The 7,826-nt window shown below is 28.4% G+C and overlaps 1 long non-coding RNA gene across 1 annotated transcript; it reads left to right on the forward strand.

The window, feature by feature from the left end:
- The first annotated feature begins 344 nt into the window (after window positions 1-344).
- LOC147683346 (uncharacterized) lies at window positions 345-1,604 on the forward strand. Its single transcript, XR_015301036.1, has 4 exons — window positions 345-589; window positions 909-979; window positions 1,234-1,304; window positions 1,526-1,604. It is a non-coding gene; the product is annotated as an uncharacterized LOC147683346 (long non-coding RNA).
- Window positions 1,605-7,826: the final 6,222 nt, after the last annotated feature.

Here is a 7,826-nt window from a genome sequence, read left to right on the forward strand (position 1 = left end):
AGAAATTATTAAGTCACATTTAGTGTACAATATTGTGTTTTCGCAAACTAACGAAATTTGTATATAAACTCTTTGTAAACATACTTATTTAATACTTAGTACTCATTTTACATAATCTTAATTTATTACAAGACTTTTATTTTACATAAATATATCATGTCAATTCCTCAACATAAACTATATAAGAAGATATATCTTAAATGTTTTACTTAAAAAAAATTCAAACTAACCAATAGTAACTCGTCTTTACATATCTGACCAATCAGATGGCAAACTTAATTACACATAGACTATATAAACCAATCACAAACAGCCATACAAGTTGCAGGAAATATTCTTCGTGACCACATACTGCCAATTTTGGGAGCACCATCTATATTCTTCTCTTCAAGAAAATTCGTCCTAAAACTACAAGTAAGTAATCATATAGCCCTGTTAATAAACTCTAATTTTTTTGTCTATTAATTATAGACGAAGATTTGTAACCTAATTTGTTGTTTCTTTATGTACTTTACCTTTAAACAGACTCTACAAACAAATCAAGTTATACTTCAACTTCAAGATACAGGACACTTTAAATTTAAAAAAGGTATCTACATATGTTTAACATTTACTTAACATTCTTTGCCAATTATTGGCCTAATTTAAAACTCTATACTTTGTTTCTTAGCCTGTAAATCTTAATACATAGTGTGAAGCCTAAATTTTTTGAGGAATAAACGTTACAATGCTGTGTAAAAAATATATTCTTCCTGTTCTTAAATATGTTTTAATGTGCTTTTACTCATAATACATGTGTCATCCTCGGTTCTTTTTAACAATTAAGTAACAATGCTTTATAAGAAATTTTTTTTTTTATATAACATATAAACGCATTAGTAATTTTCATCAACTTTCTCTCTAAACAGAACTCAAAGGTACAGAAAAGACATAATTCACATCAAACAACAAACATTCTGCTACTACTATAATTCTCTTGGTAAGATCATAAATAAAACATAAGTAGCCTTTATAACCTCTATGAAAAGTAATAAAAATAAAATGCCTCTTCTTATGCATCTGTTACTCTAATCTTCCTGTTCCTAAATATGTTTTTTAGTGCTTTTACTCATAATACATGTATCATCCCCGGTTCTTTTTAGCAATTAAGTAACAATGCTTTATAACAAATGTGTATTATTTACATTACATATAAACGCATTAGTAATTTTAATCAACTTTCTCTCTACACAGAACTCAAAGGTACAGAAAACAGATAATTCACATCAAAGAACACACATTCTGCTACTACTATAATTCTCTTGGTAAGATCATAAATAAAACATAACTAGTCTTTATAAACTCTATAGAATGTACTAGAAATGAAAATGACTCTTTTTATGCATCTGTTAGTATAATATTGGAAATGTCTCTTTTTAAATTCAAATAAACAAAACAATTTTTAGAGACGTTATAACGTAAAACAAAAGTTACCAAGAAAAAAATTGTAACTTTTCCTATAACATACTTAATTATTTCTCAACAGACCGTGGCAATAGAAGAACAACATCTAACTGAACAAGCATCTACTTTCGATAAATAGAACATTAGTGGTGGTAAGTAAATTACTAGAAGAATACTAGCTTTATTTAAAATCTTTTATACATGTCAGATTATATTAATATTTGTATATTAACTTTTCTAGATACCAGAAATCAAGAATGACTGATGATGCAAGATTTATTACATCTCAGAAAGGCAAATTTTTGTTATGCTATATGGGCTACATTTATACTCAGGAGAAACAAAAAGACCTTAAAGTGAATTGGAAGTGTAGAAAATATTACTCCAATAAATGCTATGGCCGTGCTACAACAAGGGAAACTAGTGTTATAAATACCACTGAACATAATCACCCACCAAACATCTCGGAAATAGAAGTGAGATCCACTCTTGAAAATATCAAGGAATTAAGTACCAGATCAGAACTACCTACCAACGTAATTCTGAAAGAATTACTACCTAAAGTTCCCAAAGAAGCAAGAGGTCAGCTACCATCTATTGCTACCATTAAAAGAACAATAGCAAGAACAAAAAAAGCAAGTAGACCCAATATACCAACGCCTAAAACTTTTGAAGAAGTCATAATTCCGCCAGAGCTTGTAATTACTCATAATGACGAGCCATTTATATTTTATGATAATCATAGCAAGGACAAAAGAATAATAATGTTTGCAACTAATAACAATATTAAAAAATTAACTGAAAGTACTACTTGGATGATGGATGGTACTTTTTCTATATGCCCAAAACCTTTCTACCAGTTATACACAATTCATGGGCAATATCATAATACCTGTATCCCCTTCATATATTGTTTATTACCAAACAAACAAGCCACTACTTACTCAGAAATCTTACAAAAAATAAAGGAACAAAGTTCTGACTACTTCCCAATGAAAATCATCATAGACTTCGAGCAAGCTATGATTAATTCTATTTTGAAAACTTACCCACACACATCCATTCAAGGATGTTATTTTCATTTCAATCAATGTCTCTGGAGACATTTACAAAAATCTGCCCTTAGTGTTGAGTATGCAACAAATATAACTTTTGCATACCAAATTAAACATCTCATTGCTCTGGCATATGTACCAGTAACTGATGTGGCCGAACATTACAATTTGTTAATTGAAAGTCCTTTCTACACCCAAAATGAGCAAAGACTCGCCCCACTTTTAGATTACTTTGAGGACAACTGGGTAGGAAGACTACATAGGTCAGGCCACAGACGCCAGCCAAAATTTGCAATTCCCTGGTGGAATGTCTATCTACCAACACTCAACCAAGAAGCAAAAACGAACAATGCTGTTGAAGGTTGGCACAATGCCTTCCTCTCTTCTACTGGACGTACAACACCCACATTACACAAGCTAGTCTCAGCTATACAAAAAGAGCAAAGCTTTCAGGAACTACGTATGCAGCAATCAGTCATACAACTGAAACCAAAACTCTCTAGACAAACTGCTCAAATGTATTTATATCTTCAACAGCAAGTCCAACTATATCCTACAACAAGAGGACTGGAATATTTAAAAATGATAGCCAAAACATTGAACTAATTGCTATAACTAAATTAATTGATAGAGATCAAACAATATCCTTAATGTAAAAAAACACATATTTTAATATAATAAAAAAATATTTATTTAGTCTAATTTATTTTTTAACACTATTCTAAAAAGACTAAATAAATATATTATTATATCACAATATTTGTTTTTAAAAACTGCTTCCATCCAAATAAAATAAATAAATGTCTAACTTACCTTTAAATAGAACATCATAAAGATAATCCTTTACCGACAATACAATGTGTAAATATCAAAGACTTAATCCAACAAATCATTAATTATGTTTTCTTTAACTCTGCAAACACTATCCATCATCCAAAGTAAACGACTATTTAAATGCCATTTAAAATAACGACTGTTATCTTAAAGTGTGATAAATATTTCACAGAACTCAAAATATAAAGGAAGAATGTAAATCATCTCCGTTCTAACAACTGAAACACACTTCCTTTCCCTTAAAAAAAAAATATCGGAAACGGAAATAGCTGTTTCAAAATACGAGAAAAAAAAACAGCTAAACAATCCCACCGACATAACACTAACGAGTATTCCAGAATATATAAACATAACATTCCTATTTATTTATAATTTAATTACATTATACCACATACTCATTAACTCCAACGATTTTAAATGGCTCAAAAATTCGTGACCGAAAATACGTATTAATTCCACTCCATTATATGTAAATAGTCATACTTTAATTTCCAACCCCAAAATAACAAAATATAACCTTTAATTATAATTTACAATACTTTAACAATATAAAAGTAGATTGGTACCTACTCAAAAGTGAATCTGATTCCAACCGCGACTTTCCCTTTACCAAAATAACGCAAAAAGACAAAGAGTGGTTACAAAATTAACGATCCAAATGATATGTAACTGTGAAAAGTACTACTATAAATGTCCATTATTGTTATATATATGGCTCGAAATTATGTGTAATGTTAAAAAAATTGTATATTATATTGTGAATAGAAATTGTTTTTGCCTGTATATTAATTATATATTACATACTTTTAATATTTATTACATTAAGTATGAAAATATAAAAATATTTAATGTAATATTTATTAAAATTATTATATAACAACATGTGTAATATTTTATTTGTTTATCAGACTTAATTGTTTACAATATGACTAATATGTGAACATTGTTATTATTAAAACATATTTATTAATAATAATAATCATACATAACAATATTGTAATGTTAAAAGAATCATTGATGATGATGTACATGTTCTAATTAGGATATTTATATTATATTATAATTTTAAAAGTGTTCATATGTTAATTTCATCATCAGTATATCACTATATGTATTAAAAATTTGTGAATTATGTTTTTCATTACACATGTTGATGTTTTATTAAGAAACAATAATAGTATAATGTATGTATAATATCATACATTGCATTATGTGAACTAACCATTTTTTCTCTACAAATTAAAAGTACTTGTCACGAAATTTCTTGTAAAATGTGATTATAAAAAGGACATTATCCTCCATTTTTGTTTATATGTATACCAAAGATAGCGTAATAAAATGTATATCTGTTCGTATATTTCAAGTGTTGAATAAAAAAATTAACATGAAATAAAACTGGTGTGATTATTTTGTATTACCTATAACAAAATCATGTTTATGTATTTTTGCAAATGTATTATAACTGTAATGTTCTATCTATTTCTATATACCACATGTAAATAAATAACATACTATACACAGAAGTTATAAAAATTATTATTCATACACCCATATACATATAATATCAATATTTGAAAGACACATAATGAATTTTTTAAATATTCCGACTCCAATAACCATTTACTTTAGGTAATTGCTTCTCAAAAACCGTGATTAATTTACAATTCGAAATGCAATCACCATTTAATTAGAGTAAGTGCAGGACACAGAATATATTAAATGTACTCTTCCAACTCCAATTAACAATTAATTTAAATAACTGCAGGACATAAAATAATAATTAATTACTATAAAAAATCAAATGTAAAAAAATGAATAATGTAATATCATTAAATTTAATTTATTATAATAATTGTAATGTAAATAGAATCTTAATTTATGTTTTCCCTGTACCCCTATAATAAAAAACTAACCCTGAAACCTAAAAATACCCCTTAACCCACAAACTGAAAACTGACTCTGAAACCTCACAAAACTCCTTTACCCACAAACTAAAAACTGACCCTGAAACCTGACAAAACCCCTTCACCAACAAACTAAAAACTGACCCAGAAACCTAAAAATACCCCTTTACCCACAAACTAAAAACTGACCCTGAAACCTTACAAAACACCTTTACCCACAAACTAAAAACTGACCCTGAAACCTAAAAATACCCCTTTACCGACAAACTAAAAACTGACCCTGAAACCTAAAAATACCCCTTTACCGACAAACTAAAAACTGACCCTGAAACCTGACAAAACCCCTTCACCAACAAACTAAAAACTGACCCTGAAACCTAAAAATACCCCTTTACCCACAAACTAAAAACTGACCCTGAAACCTGACAAAACCCCTTCACCAACAAACTAAAAACTGACCCAGAAACCAAAAAATACCCCTTTAACCACAAACTGAAAACTGACTCTGAAACCTCACAAAACACTTTACCCACAAACTAAAAACTGACCCTGAAACCTTACAAAACACCTTTACCCACAAACTCAAAAACTGACCCTGAAACCTAAAAATACCCCTTTACCCACAAACTAAAAACTGACCCTGAAACCTAACAAAACACCTTTACCCACAAACTAAAAACTGACCCTGAAACCTAAAAATACCCCTTTACCCACAAACTAAAAACTGACCCTGAAACCTGACAAAACCCCTTCACCAACAAACTAAAAACTGACCCAGAAACCTAAAAATACCCCTTTACTCACAAACTGAAAACTGACTCTGAAACCTCACAAAACTCCTTTACCCACAAACTAAAAACTGACCCAGAAACCTACAAATACCCCTTTACCCACAAACTGAAAACTGACTCTGAAACCTGACAAAACACCTTTACCCACAAACGAAAAACTGACCCTGAACACACAAAATGTACCTTTGATAAAACTACCCACCCTGATCTACTATAAACTCTACATCCCACTCCTAAAAATATGATACATTATTTTATTTAATATCTACTACATTATATATTTGTGAATCATTTTACTACATATACAAAATACCTCAATGTATAACAACAACCTAATATTGTTCATAATTTCGTATTTAAATAATATTTATCTAAAATTTCGATTCGAAAATAAAAAGAAATACAAGGTGAAATTTGTACTTGTATGATTAGAGTATACTTTGTTTATACACTACCCACCCTTATCCCCTTGAAAATATACATCCCACTCATATCATAAATAGTCAAATATGTTTTGAAATTATATGAAAATAGTATAATTACAAATATATTTTAATAGATTAACAACAGCAAACTTAAAAAATAAGTACTATATTCGAATAAATCGATATCATTTCGCTAAAATCGAAATATTAATTTTAATTTTATAAATTTCGCAAATTTATATGAAATTGCGAAAATTTAATTTTTATAATTACCCTATATAATTTTGAAACACTACCCACCCTTACCCCCTATAAACTCTACATCCCGCTCCTAAATTTATAGTACAAATATTATAAAAATGTAATTTAATATTTTAATATTTATAATTTATTTTTGTACATACAAAAAATGTAATCTTAATGTTTAATGTACTCCCTAAATTTCAATCTAATTTCGACTACTCCCCAAAATTTTTTTTAAATTTCGAAATTTTGAAATCTGAAGGAAATGCGAAATTTAAAATTTTAGAATTTCAAAATACTTTTTTAAAACACTACCCACCCTTATCCCCTATAAACTCTACATCCCGCTCCTAACATTAATATACAATAATTTATTAAAAAAATTAATATTTTGATATATTGACACAATTTAATAATAATTATCCAAAATCAAAGAACTAATCATTTTACAATAATCAATAATTTTATATAAAATTTCGCATTTATAAATATTTTGATTAAAATTTCGCAAATTGATAAATTTACTTCAAATGCGAAATTTATTATTCCATATTTACACTATACTTTTTTAATACACTACCCACCCTTATCCCCTATAAACTCTACATCCCGCTCCTAGACTTCTAACTAAAAATAATAAAATTTAATATAAAAATTATCTTATATATAAACAACATTTAAATAAATAATTACTTAACATACTTTAAAACATCACTTTTACATATCGATATTTTTGACAATCGATATTTTCAGCATCGATATTACTGATTTCGAAATTCATGTCTTCGATATTTTTGACACACACATAAATCGATATTTTCAACGACGATATTTTTGTTTTCGAAATTTCTTACCATCGATATTTTGGACTCGATATTATGGTACATCGACATTAACAACTCGATATTTTGACTGTCTACCACTGATGACATCACTGATGACATCTCAAATGACATCACTGATGACATCACTGATGACATCTCATTTGACATTACTGATCACATCACTGATGACATCATTCATGTGATTATACGATGAACCTCTTCAGACTCTGATATAACCTTAGATACACTCAGTGTAAACAGACACTCACAGACTGTCACTCATCCATGGAGTTACTCACACACCTAG

Source organism: Lissotriton vulgaris, chromosome 11 (assembly GCF_964263255.1).
Source record: "Lissotriton vulgaris chromosome 11, aLisVul1.2, whole genome shotgun sequence".
NCBI lineage: Eukaryota > Metazoa > Chordata > Amphibia > Caudata > Salamandridae > Lissotriton > Lissotriton vulgaris.